The sequence below is a fragment of the Bombina bombina genome, chromosome 3 (assembly GCF_027579735.1).
Source record: "Bombina bombina isolate aBomBom1 chromosome 3, aBomBom1.pri, whole genome shotgun sequence".
Taxonomy (NCBI): domain Eukaryota; kingdom Metazoa; phylum Chordata; class Amphibia; order Anura; family Bombinatoridae; genus Bombina; species Bombina bombina.
In genome coordinates this window covers 784998901-785013154 of record NC_069501.1, presented here as the reverse complement: position 1 = coordinate 785013154, position 14254 = coordinate 784998901, and the positions used below count along the sequence as shown (strand labels likewise).

The window sequence follows — 14254 nt, the reverse complement described above, 5'->3', positions numbered from 1 at the left end:
AAAGGTAAACTTGAGCATAGTCGCTCAAGTCATAGGAAAGAATTTTAAAAATAAATGAGACTTTCATTTATCAAAATGTGTAGGATATACTTATCTTCTGCGATTTTTACCCTGTAATGATAGAAGCATAAGCGTCATTCCGCCGCTCGCCATATTCATCAATTGACAGATGATGAATCTGCAATCAACTAATTGTTTATTCCCCCCCAGTACGTTCAGCCCCTTTGCACAAAAATCACGGCCCGGGAGGCGTAACGATTGGTGGATCATCTGTCAATCAATTGTTGAATATGGCCGGCGGAGGAACGCCACTTATCCTATCATTAAAAGGTAAAAATTGCAGAAGATACGAATATGCTACACATTTTAAGAATGAAAGTCTCATTTATTTATTTTTTAAATTCTTTCCTATGACTTGAGCGACTATGCTCAAGTTTACATTCACTTTAAGTATGCACCATGCACCAGAATTTTAAACACAGCAGTTGCTCAGAGAGCTTAAGGTGCTTGTTCCATCTTAAAGCGACTCAATTTGTTAATTGCAGACATGATACAAGCCCCACTGGTGCACCAAGCAGCTGCAGTATTTAAAATGCTGGTGTACTGAAAATATCTAGCTATGCTTCACATGCAGAGAAAAATGTTAACACTCAAACAATGATAACTTTTACTAGGAGCATTTTTGCCAATTCATGTATATTGTACATATGTTTCTATTCAAAGATAATTCATCTATGTTCCTTTAAATTTTGACCAGAATGTCCCTTTAAGCTAAAAGAAATGCTGTTAAAAGTAAAATGTGTAAATGTAGAAAACGTGTAACATGTAAATAAGACATACCATACAATGATGCCTGACAAGTGATTATAAACCCAGCTTAGAGCTGAAGGACAGTGTCTTTTAACTTAAAGGGACACTGAACCCAAATTTTTTCTTTTGTAATTCAGAAAGAGCATGCAATTTTAAGCAACTTTCTAATTTACTCCTATAATCAATTTTTCTTCGTTCTCTTGCTATCATTATTTGAAAAAGAAGGCATCTAAGCTTTTTTTGGTTTCAGTACTCTGGACAGCACTTTTTTATTGGTGGATGAATTTATCCACCAATCAGCAAGGACAACCCAGGTTGTTCACCAAAAATTGGCCGGCATCTAAACTTACATTCTTGCATTTCAAATAAAGATACCAAGAGAATGAAGAACATTTGATAATAGGAGTAAATTAGAAAGTTGCTTAAAATTTCATGCTCAATCTGAATCACGAAAGAAAATTTTTGGGTACAGTGTCCCTTTAATGTATTACACAAAAGCTTGCTTAAGGTGCTTGTGACAGATGCTAATGCTGAATTAGTATAAATTATTAAATAACAGCCTCCTAAAAGTGCTTGGTTCTGTATCTCCATTTGATTTCCATGTTAACACAAAAGATGCTTTTCAATTGTACATGCAGAAGTAGAAGCATTAACCAATTAAGATAAACATTTGTATGCATGAACTGTACACCTTTTACAATTAATGGGCTCTAATAAGTTTCATATCCTGAATACTATAGGACTAATATGTTGCGCTATGCCGTAACCGGTTAAATCTGGGCTAATATGCACCAACTGTCTTTCAAACACTTAATGATGGCTTGTTAACATCTCTCTACTAATTGAGAATGTAGCCTGCATCTCTTGCACTTTAATTTAATATACAAAATGACAGAGGCAATCTCATCTGAAATGGCAGACAAGTCACAAGAATACGTTTTTCACATACACAAGGAATGGGTTAAATAAAAATTATGCACATCTCTAAATGTAATTATTATTCAATAGCATTTAAACAGGTATTAAAATGGTTTGTAAAATCCTATAAAATAAAAAAAATATGATACAGAGACAAGCCTTAAACTCTTAATCCATAAAACAAGCAAAAAAAAATGGAAACACTCTGGCTACACACCATTATTGCTAGCAACTGCAAGTAAATGCCATGCGAATAATATGGCATAGATTTATTAAAGCTTTAAGGTTAATTTCAGAGCACAATAAGCACTGTTAGTGAAGTTTTTAGAGGGACATTATTAAAGTTACTTAAATATTTTATGTATTCGAAATAGTGTGGGTGCGAATGTGTATGTGTGTGTATATATGTATAGGAATGTGCAGACGATACACGACAAAGATTAGAAGCTCGGGGCTACAAAACCAAATTGCTTGATACAACACAAGACAAGGTCAATTCTATACCAAGAGAAAATTTATTGAAACACAAAAATAGGAAAACAAATTTCAAATCTAAACCCACATTCATTACCACTTATAGTAGGGATTAAAATAAAATAAGGAGCATTGTCCAAAGCTGTCTTCCGATACTCAAGGGTGATAAAAAAACTCAGTGTCATTTCATTGGAAGGTTGTAATTTTTCAACAAGAAAGGCAAAAACACTTAGAGCTATTCTCTCACCTTCTATGTTACCTAAACAACAACATAACATATGTCTTCCAACTCGTGTAGGGTGCAATAAGTGCAATGGCAACGTATGCAAAACGTGTCAATACATTAAAAGTGGTACTAAATTCGAATCAACAGTTACCAAAGCAACATATGATATCAGGTATAATATAACCTGTAATACAACACATGTAATTTATCTACTGACATGTAAGGGTTGTAAAAAACAATATACTGGCCGCACCAAACGTGCCCTGAGGGACAGAGCTCTTCAACATCTCAGGGATATCAGCAATCCAGATAGCAACACACCTATAGCTAAATATTTTAGATATGAACATCAGTCGAAGGATACACTTTTACAAATACAAGGTATTGATCACATTCCCAAACATAGAAGAGGAGGTGATAGGGAGAGAGCATTAGATCAAAAAGAAGTGTTTTGGATCTTTAAACTGCAATCTAAACATCCAGATGGACTAAACTCCATTATGGATGTCAATTTGTTTTATTAAAATTATAAGTTTATATATTCAGGTCCTTTACTACAGGATAGGTGTTAATCTTCTTAGTGAAATACTATAGTATTAAGTGATATATTAACCTAAGGACAACATTAATACATATATGGCTGCAGCATATATCCCAATCCCCCTTCCCTTTTTTTTTTTTTTTTTTTGACTATTATGAGACTGTGTTTATGTAATTCTTTCAATAATACTAGGATACCAATATATATATATATTTTTTTTTTAAAGCTTTATTCATGTCAAAAGAAAGATTACATTATTTGGAGGCGCAGCTCCATCAGATTTTGCATACAAATCTATACTGTATTCAAAAGAATGAAAAAATAGAAAGGCTGTTATACAAATGTTTCTCAGTAGATAATTTTCTATACAACTATTTATACATCAGATTAGCCTTATCATTACATTCCAACAATTAAGAACGTATACAATCTGAAACTTAATGCTAATAATTTAACAACGTTAATCTCAATGATAAGAAATTTTGTGTTTATCCTGCATCCCACCTCACCTGGGTGTAATATAATAATATAGTTACGACTCCTTTGGTCCATGTAATAGTGTCATGTATTGTCCTTTGTATATTGATTTGTATGTTGTTTCACCCAACCACCCTATATATGAGTTTTATTAGCTGTCTCTATTAGCGTTCCATCTCATAGTCATGTATTCGTACAGTTCTAGCCATTTTTGAGGTAGTGGTATCTCTCCAGTAAAAGCAAGTTGTCTACTTGGTTGTCTACTTGGCGTTTCCAAGTATAGACGTCCGGAACATTCATACTCTTCCATCTCTGAGGTATTAAAATTGTGGCACTATTTATCATTATGTGTAGCAATGTCTGCTTTACCTCATCTTTGGTGTTTGGTATTCTATGGAACAGTAAAATGTATGGTTCAACCTTGATATGAGTAGATAAGGTTTTGTTAATGTGTATGATTACATCTGTCCACATTGCCACCAAACATGTAGCATATCCGCATGTTCGCCACATCCCCTCCAGCAGAATTTACTAACATGTTTATATATTTTTTGTAGGCGCATTGGCGTTAGGTACCAACGCAAAAGAAATTTATAATTCATTTCCTGTATCCTAGCTGATGATGAAGCTCTTTTATGTATTAGGAAGATTTTAGACCATTCTTTAAGAGAAATATCTATACCCAACTCCAGTGTCCATTTATGGCAATAAGAAGGGAGAGCCGCAGAACACGGGTCTGAAAGAATGCCATACATCAATGATATGGTGTGGCGGGGACAATGTGTTAGCGTGCATAGATGTTCAAAGGGTCTTAGCTGGCGTGACAAATTATGTTTTTGTTTATGGGTGTTGATATAATGGGATAATTGTGTGCGAACAAACCAAGACAAGTGAGCACTTTCCACTTTGCCCGTTATCTCCTGTAGAGAGAGGAGTTTTCCCTTTGGCGCTATGTTCATCAATGTTAGATCTCTTAATTGTGGTAGGTCGGGCTTATCCACTTTGCGTTTTTGCATAAATGAGAGTTCTGGGTTGTCAATAAAGGGGGTCAAAGGTGCAGGTCGTGTTGTAATATGTGTACTGGTGTTTGTAATTGAATCCCATTGCATGAAGAGTTCCACTAATAATAGGTATTCCCGGATTTTGTTTGGTCTGTGTGTCGATTGTATCCATGCCAGCCCACCAACATTTTCCAATTGTAGTATCTCCCTATCTAATTGTATCCATTGTTTATTGATGGAATTGTGACTCCAATCTATTATTCTTTGGAATAGTATTGTGTGTCGATATCAGGATACCAATATTTATATGAAGTTTTGAATATAATGGCAGTTCCTGAGAACAGCTATATAATACATGGTAATATCTCTTTAAATGTCAATTAAAATAGGTGTATCCCGAATTAATCAAGGACACATTTTGTCTTAAATAGAGGTCTGTTTGCAGTATGTGGTATGTGGTATGCCAGTGATCAAGGGCTGGGGCTTGTCTTTCCAACAGACTACAGTGATTTTCTAATCTTTTTTTTATGGTATTGCTCATGTTTTTTTTTTAACATTTTGCCTAATAAATGTTATTTTTTATATAAAAAAAACAATTTTCTTCATTATTGAGAGGTGCAGAGGACACAGTTTTATATATATATATATATATATATATATATATATATATATATATATATATATATATATATATATATATATATATATATATATATATATATATATATATACAGACATGTGAAAAAGAAAGTACACCCACTTTGAATTCTATGGTTTTACATATCAGGACATAGCAATCTGGTCGTAAACAGGTCTTAAAATTAGGTAAATACAACCTCAGATGAACAACAAAACATGACATATTACACGTTTCGTGATTTATTTCACAAAAAACATAAATTATGCTTACCTGATCATTTTCTTTTCTTCAGATGGAAAGAGTCCACAGCTGCATTCATTACTTTTGGAAATTCATAACCTGACCATCAGGAGGAGGCAAAGACACCCCAACCAAAGGCTTAAATACCTCTCTCACTTCCCTCATCCTCCAGTTATTCTGCCGAGGAACAAGGAACAGTAGAAGAAATATCAGGGTGAAAAGGTGCCAGAAGAACAAAAATAACAGACGCCCCACATAAAAACACAGGCGTGGAGCTGTGAACTCTTTCCATCTGAAGAAAAGAAAATGATCAGGTAAGCATAATTTATGTTTTTCTTCATAAATGGAAAGAGTCCACAGCTGCATTCATTACTTTTGGGAAATCAATACCCAAGCTATAGAGGACACTGAATGCAAAACGGGTGGGTACAAGAGGCGGCCCATTCTGAGGGCCTGCAATCCCTACCCACAAAAACCCGCTTCGTCCGAAGCCGAGAAAACTTTGAAAAAAGAAAAAGCCCCAAGGACACTGACCCGCAGATAGCCCATAAGCCTTGCTAGAGACCGCAGAAATAGACTCGACTGAACCAACACGCCTGCAGGAGATACCGCCGCCCAGCAGTCGGTCCCCAACCACACACCCCTTACTAGAGAAAAGGGATCAACTACCGAAAACTCCCCAAAATGGAAAAGACATGGAAGAAAAAAATCAAGGATTCTCGAAGACCCCTAAACAGGGTACAACAAGTTCTAAATAAAATAAGGAACCCTGAAAACCAAACCAAGCTCACAGAGACCCGAATCGGTCTTGAGAAACAAGGCAGGCAACACCCAGACCCCGAATCTTACAGAAACCACAAGGTTAAGACTGGGACGCTGAAACCGAGGAGAAAACGGCTCCTAAAAACACTGCAACCGCACCCTAAAGGACAACTGAAGACAGAGTCCTCAAGTTACAAGATAACTCAGAATATCAAAATATTCAGAGATCGAAAACGTGCAGCAACCACAGATAAGCGAACACCACATGCCACAGTCATACCAGGATGACTATAAAATAACAAACTTTTGATTGAAGGTAATAAACTAATTAAAATCACCACAGTCCTCTCACACATCCTATCTATTCGTTGGGTGCAAGAGAATGACTGGAGGTGACGTAGAGGGGAGGAGCTATATAGCAGCTCTGCTGGGTGAATCCTCTTGCACTTCCTGTAGGGGAGGAGATAATATCCCAGAAGTAATGATGACCCGTGGACTGACCACACTTAACAGGAGAACAAATACTTGCAGGCAAGTAAGAGCAGCTGAAGAGATATCAAACCCTAATCGTCAGACTGCAAAAACATCCACTAAACAGAGGGCACATCACAGGCTATCCAAAAGCTGCCAGTCCCTCTCAACATCTTGAACATTGAGATCACAGAACCTCAAAGAGGCTCACTCCTCAAATGACCCGGGGACGTACAACAGATCTCAGATCCTGCTCCCCATCGAACCAGCCCAAGCGACAGGCAGGTCTGAAAAACAGGGGAAGAGAAAGGCCAAACACCAACCCCCATGGAAGGCAGAATGGGGAGAACTCGGCCACCCCAACAGAACTCGGGAGCCCAAAGAGCTCCCTCAAATGGGTCCTCCCAAAGAGAACCCCATAGGAGAAGAACATAGCAAGATGCAGTAGATCTCTATGAAGACTCAGCATAACTGACAGTCTCAACATGGAGATTGCAATCTCCACAGATGAAACAGAACATACAGGATAAAAACGCCTGTTCCAACCTCCTGCACAGAGGACAGGACAACAACCCTTCAGAGAGAGGAAACCCCCCCTCCTTAAGAAGGACAAACAACCCCCCAAAGGGAAAGGCACATATAAGAACAGCGCACATGCTCACCAGACATGAGCCATAGTCTGTTGAAAACAAAAGCTGAATGAAAATCATCCAGACGTCACTAATGAACACAGAAAGAACTCCCCCTGAAGGGGAGCGCAAATCATTCAAAGGACAAGGCAAGTCATAAGGAGCGTATCCAAAAGCGCCCAGAATCCTGGCTAAGCTGCTAGCAGACTCAACTGGCCAGTCCGTAGGCCATAACCTATGGTCCCTGAAAAAACTGTATCGCCCCAAACCAGCCACAAGATCAAAAGTTTCCGGACATCCAGAAAGATCCAGGACAAAAACTTAAGGTCCGAGCCCCAGAATTGTTTAAAACAAACAACACCCCAGGGAACATAACTACCCCATCTGAAGAAGCAGACCTCACAGGGGAACAACCGGACTACCCTGGACAAGACTCACTCGTAGATCCCAACCCAAAAGGAAGAGAACACCCCTTGCGGAAGTCCAACACTCCTAAAAGGAGCTAGGGCACGACAGTGATGCGCCAATACTCTAGAAACCAAGGGAGAACATCGAGGACAAGTCACCCGAAAAGTGAGTAGAACAAAGGCTAGTCACTATAACTCCTCAGAGTATGTAACTAGAGGACCACACCCAGGAAAAAAGAATGCAGAGCATCCCAATCCCGTTAGAAAACCCCCCAAAGCAAAGCTTGGGGAAGGAGACAACACAGCCCAATGCCTGATAGGGAAACGACAAACTCCCTAGAGTAGGAAAAGCCACACGGCCCTCCTTAAAGAGAGTAAAATTAGCATATGACTATTTCTCCAACCACAAGGCTACCTTGCTACCCCATAAGGCGACCAAACCGCTAAGGAGAACAGACAAAATCCAGAAAGCTGATCCTGAAGGAAGAGCCTCAAAAGGAACATGTCCAGAAAAAGGACAATTCCAAGGAGCCCCTGAAGAGGCAAGACCGCCAAAAACCAGCGGCAAGGAGGCCCTGAGTCCTCCAAACTTCCAACCCACGTGGGGAAGGAAACACTCAAAATCCTGATGAAATAACGGAACAACAGAGTGTGTCGCAGTGGAACTTCACCAAGTCCCAGTTGACCAGCTAGAAAGGATAACAAGGACTGAACCTATCCCGCATGCCTCACGGACCCTCAGGTCCTCTCAAAATGCTGCAAGAACAGAAGGATCTGAACCCAATCAGGACCAGCGTGAAACCAAGGGCCAATACTGTCAAGGTCACAGATAGTCACCCCCACAGACAAACGTAGGACTAATATGTCCTCACACCAAATAAACTTCCGTAGAAGTAAACTAAGTGATCAAAAAATCACAAGCATCGATTCCAGAAAACATTCCCGAAGGAAATGCATAAATATAAGCTCAAAATAAAAAAACATCCTAACCGGATTAAAATAAAAGATAAGGCAACCCGTAGGTTATCATCCAAGAAGAACATACACACCCGCAGGACCGGGATCCTGTTCTTCCAGCTCAGAACTGGAAAGGATACTCAATAAACAAGGCTATAAGCAGATTACTTCATCCTCTTATACCTAAGCCTGCAAGCCTTTCGAAGGTGAAGACTGAGAATCCCCATTTCCATTAAGGATGGAATCCTCTAACACCACCAAAATGTGCCTCAGTAGGACACAAAGGCACGCCAGTCTATAATGAAAGGCACATCATACCTTCGCCAGAGCAGAAGATGACCCCAGCCAGAGAGCTGAGTAGGCCATCCCATGCCTAAGGAGCCCCGGCTAACCGAACACGTACAATATCGTGAGCACACTTCTGTTAGCTGCAGATGTGCCAGAGGCATGATTATGGACATGCGTAAATGTGCCATCAGCTCCAGAGGGAACAAGCCACCTTCCAGAGAAGGATAAGCAAAATCTGGGTTAATTGCCTGCGTATTAAGAGTTGGTGGTAGGGAACTCGCCACTCGGGGAACTGGACTCCCAGAGGCGGACAGCTCAGCAGCCCACTTGATTGCCCGATCCAGAGGAATTGAGCACTCTAAAATGGCACTCGGAAGATAACTGGAGGGCATATATCACCCGGGCCAATTCATACTCTTCACCAGAAACAGAATCTGACGCAGAGACGTCCATCTTCATAATATCAGAACCCTCCAACGGCACCTGACACCCACAATGGCTGGGGCACTCACCACCTCCTATAAACCAGACACCAGCGGACCAGAATTCTTCCATCGCCACACGGTCAGGAATGCAGAAATAGAGAGCCAAAACGTGACCACGCCCGGTCCACAGGTGCACCGTGCAGTCCAGAAAAAGCGCGCTCAATCGTAAAGGCCACGTCACTTCCAAAGACCGTTATGTTCCACAAGCCATGAGCCTAAGCAACACTACACATAAGCAGTTCCAATCACATAAACATGATTAAAAAAAACCCTGTTTAATAACCCCCCTCAGGAGATATTAACCCTTGATTCCAAGATACGAAAGGAACCTCACTGAAACCCTGAATTATAGTTAATCCCGCAAGGTGAGAGCCTCTCGGGAAAAACATTTGTATTACAATACAATCATAACAAAAGTAAAATGAAACAATATTACCGGAATTTACGCCATGGAAAAGAAACACGGCCTATCAGGTGTGACAGATAGTAGCCTTACCTCTGCCATGGACTTGAGAGAAGAAAGCAGGCAGCAAAACTCGTCAACGCTGACTGCTTGTGGAGCTGTTAATATGAGTTGTGGTGGTTTTGCAGAAAGACTCTCCCTGCATCTCCGGACTCTAACTTTCGTCCATGCTCTCAGTGAGAGGCTGACAGGATTACTTCAAACTCCAGTCCCATGCCGAAGAGTACTACCCTCCATAAGAGACTATTGAAACTAATGACACATCTCTGCAATCCTTTCTGGGACGAAAGGCAAAGAATGACTGGGGGGATGAAGGAAGTGGGAGAGGTATTTAAGCCTTTGGCTGGGGTGTCTTTGCCTCCTCCTGGTGGAAAGGTTCTGAATTCCAAAAAGTAATGAATGCAGCTGTGGACTCTTTCCATTTATGAAGAAAATAAAGCCAAAATGGAGAAGCCATGTGTGAAAAACTAAGCACACCCTTACTGCTTCAATAGGAAATAAAAAGCTAAGTAGAAGCCAGGTGCTGCTAATCAAATGCCCTGGATTAACTGATCATCAGTAAGTGTGACCATCTCTTTAAAAGACGAAGTTTTAGCAGTTTGCTGGTCTGGAGCATTCGGGTGTGTATTTCTCAGTGTATCAAAACACTATTTTATTATATCCTTTTTTAATAAACCTGTTTTTATTATTACCATACATTTTTTGGAACCTTTAATATAGCCCCATTTACTAATCACTCCCACTGGGAGCCTCCAGCTGCAGAGACTGCTATCTCTGTATTGTTGCAGTTCATTACCAGGGTCCTGCTGTTCCTGTGTTCCAGAGCTTTGGCCTATCGATGTGACCAGTAAGCTGGGTTTCTGCCAACTACCCAGACTGTTCCTAATAGCACTGTCTGAGTGCTTCTCCTAAATGTGAGTACCCTGTGTAGGGGTTTCTATCTACATATTAATACATTATACTACTGGCATACACAGGCGCCCTTTCTGTTTCATTTGCCTATCTAGATTTCTTGAGACCCTATCTTCTGGTTATCCTAGACTGAACAGTGAGGTGGGTTGCTGCAAAATATCCAGCCTGTACAGTGAGGTGGGTTGCTGCAAAATATCCAGCCTGTATCCAATAGCACTGTCTGAGTGCTCCTCACAAATGTGAGTACCCTGATTAGGGCTATATCTGGTTCCTGTCATTAGTGTTATTCGTACACACATGCGACTCTCTTGTTCTTCATATCATTCTACTGTGAGAATGATTATTCACAAGTGGAAAGCATTCAAGACAGTTGCCAATCTTCCCAGGAGTGGACGTCCCAGCAAGTCCACCCCAAGGTCAGACCCTGCAAGGCATAGAGAAATTGAAAAAACCAAAGAGTTACATTTCAGACTCAGTTAGCATGTTAAAGTTCATGACAGTACAATTAGAAAAAGACTGAACAAGTATGGTTTGTATAGAAGGATTGCCAGAAGAAAGCCTCTTCTCTCTAAAAAGAACATTGCAGCACAACTAAGGTTTGCAAAGTTGCATCTGAACAAACCACAAGATATCTGGAATAATGTCAGATGAGACCAAAGTAGAGATGTTTGGCCATAATACACAGTGCTATGTTTGGCGTAAACCAAACACAGTATATCAGCACAAACACCTCATACCAGCTGTCAAGCACGGTGGTGGAGGGGTGATGATTTGGGCTTGTTCTTCAGCCACAGGACCTGGGCACCTTGCAGTCCTTGAGTTGACCATGAACTTCTCTGTATACCAAAGTATTCTAGGGTCAAATGTGAGGACATCTGTCCAATAGCTAAAGCTTGGCTAAAATTGGGTTATGCAGCAGGACAATGATCCCAAGCACACCAGCAAATCTAAAACAGAATGGCTGAAAAAGAAAAGAATCAAGGTGTTGCAATGGCAGAGTGTCAGGGTTTTTTTCCTGTTTTGTTTGCCATGTTCTGCTGGCAGCCATTTTACTCACCTCTCTTGCTGACTCTGGTGCATACTGTGTGATGCTGCTCATTTCCTGCACTTTCTTTTATGGCCAGACTGGTGTACATCATCCGTGTGAGACAGGATGCAGTCTCAGAATTGTGATGTCATCACTTATTATTTAAAGAGCCTCTGTTCAGTATGCTTTGCCCTTGCGTTGTCTCAGACCTGTTTGTGAGAGCTCCTGTGTATTACCTGGCTGTCTGACGTCCCTCCGGGTTGCTGATCCCTGGCTTGTTCCTGACTCTGCTGTTCTCCTTGTTCCTGATTCTGGCTTGTCTGACTACTTGCTTTGGCTCCAGACTCGGCTCGTCTGACTATCAGCTCAGGTTTTGATTCCTGGCTTGTTATTTGACTTGTGGACTTTTTATTATTTTTTGCTATTAATAAAAGGTGTGATTATTTTTTAACTTCTCGTCTCAGTCTGATTCCTGGCACAAAGTCAAAGTCCAGACCACAAACCGATTGAAATATTTTGGCAGGACCATAAGGGAGAGAAGTGTCAGAAGATTTGACTAGTCCTGTAATAGGTATGTTCCCTTCAAGAGAGGACTGGAGTTTTAAGTAATCATATAAACCTCTCAGTGAGAGTATTGATGAAAGTTAGAGTCTGGAGATGCAGGGAAAAATTTTCTGTGAAACCATCCAGGCTGTTAGCCAACAACTCCAGAGCAATCAGTGTTGACGACAAATAAAATTATTACAAAATTGTTAAAAACTCGTTAAACATAATGTTTAACATTATGTTTACTGAGTTTTTAACAATTTTTTAATAATTTCTTTTTTTTTAATTTTCTTTATGGGGTGAGTGGTGTCACTGATGGGGTTTTTTGTATGAATGTTTTGCTTGTATTGTTTGAAATATATGTCTTTCTACTTTTTTTTTTTAGGACATTTTTGTCTTGAGAAAGGCCCAATCAGGGGCCAAAACGTAGACAATTGAACGGTTACCTAAATGAACTGGAAATAAAAACTCATTGATGTAAAAAACTGTGAGTGCCCTCCTATGAGATGAAGTTAATATATGTGTACTATAGAGGATAGCACCTCAAAGTGATAGATACACCTCAAAGGTTGGAGTGCTGGGCTCCCGGCTAATTGATATTCGTCTGCCAGTATGAAAATTTAAGTTTTTATTTTTATTTTGGTGTGTGTGTGTATATATATATATATATATATATATATATATATATATATATATATATATATATATATATATATACACACACACACATATATATACACATATATACACACATACATATATATATATATATATATATACATACATATATATATACACATATATATACATATATATACACATACACACACATACATACAGTATATATATATTATTTTATTTTATTTTGTTCTCTGCAGTTTAGGATCCCTCCCTTACCCCCGAACCTCCCTGATCCCCCCCAAACAGTTCTCTAAACCTCCCTCCTCTAACTATAAGCTGCCATATTAGGTACTGACAGCTGTCTGCCAGTCCTTTTCCCTTTATTTATTTTTCTGTAGCGTAGGGCCTTCCACTCCCTCTCCTTCCCTCCCCCCCTCTGCTGCTGAGCCGCCCACCCGCCACCCGTCTCCCGCCCACAGCTCCCGCCGGCACCAGCAGAAGATCATTACAGATGGTGACACACACAGTGTCACTGTCTGTTAAGGTGAGGCATCTGCCCTCATATGGAGGCGGAGCACCGATCACACTCCGGCTCCATATGCGGCAGATGTCTGAAGCTTCAGGAGTTCCAACTTCAGAGTGCTGGAGCTTCCTGAAGCGAAAACGTATATATACGTCTTGTAGTACGATAGGCAAAGTACTGCAAGACGTATATATACACGTCTTATTGGGTTAAGGGGTTAAACAGATATTGCCAGGGAAAAAAAAAAATTAAGCAAAAACTGTTTAAGCTGAAACTAATAAAGCAGAATCAGTTGTATACTTCCTACTGATGCTCATTGGCTTATAGGTGCTTTCCATTAATTCTCATTGCTTGATTGGAATTAGGTGCTAATGCTGATTGGCTAATAGGTACAGTGATCATCAGTATGAATTACAGGACTGATTTTTCTTTATTACATTCAGTCTAAACAGTTTTTACTTCACTTATTTTCAGGCGAAAACAGTAACATGTAATGCTGCTCACTCTTATGGGTGGCAGACAATATCCAATATTCAAGTAAATTTAAACAAAGGTTCTGATTTGATGAGAAAAAATAAAAACTAAACTAGTGACAAGGAAATCATTTGTGAATTAACTTTTTTTTTTTCATTTTAGCTGGCAGAGGCAGCTCTGTGATTTCACCATGCATATACAAATGGAATATGTACATCACAACACATAACTCTTTCTCCCCACAGCATCTCTATGCCACTAAAAAGTGTGCACACCCATTCAGTTGTCTAATCAAATCTGCACATGCGAATGCCACTCAACAAGTAACACCAATTGTACAACCACAAGCTAATCCAAAGTTT

At 39.8% G+C, this 14254-nt stretch overlaps 1 protein-coding gene across 3 annotated transcripts in view; it reads right to left on the bottom strand.

Moving 5' to 3' along the window:
- Positions 1–14254, bottom strand: part of RASA3 (RAS p21 protein activator 3) — a 580390-nt gene that overhangs the window by 339079 nt on the left and 227057 nt on the right. The window lies entirely within an intron of this gene.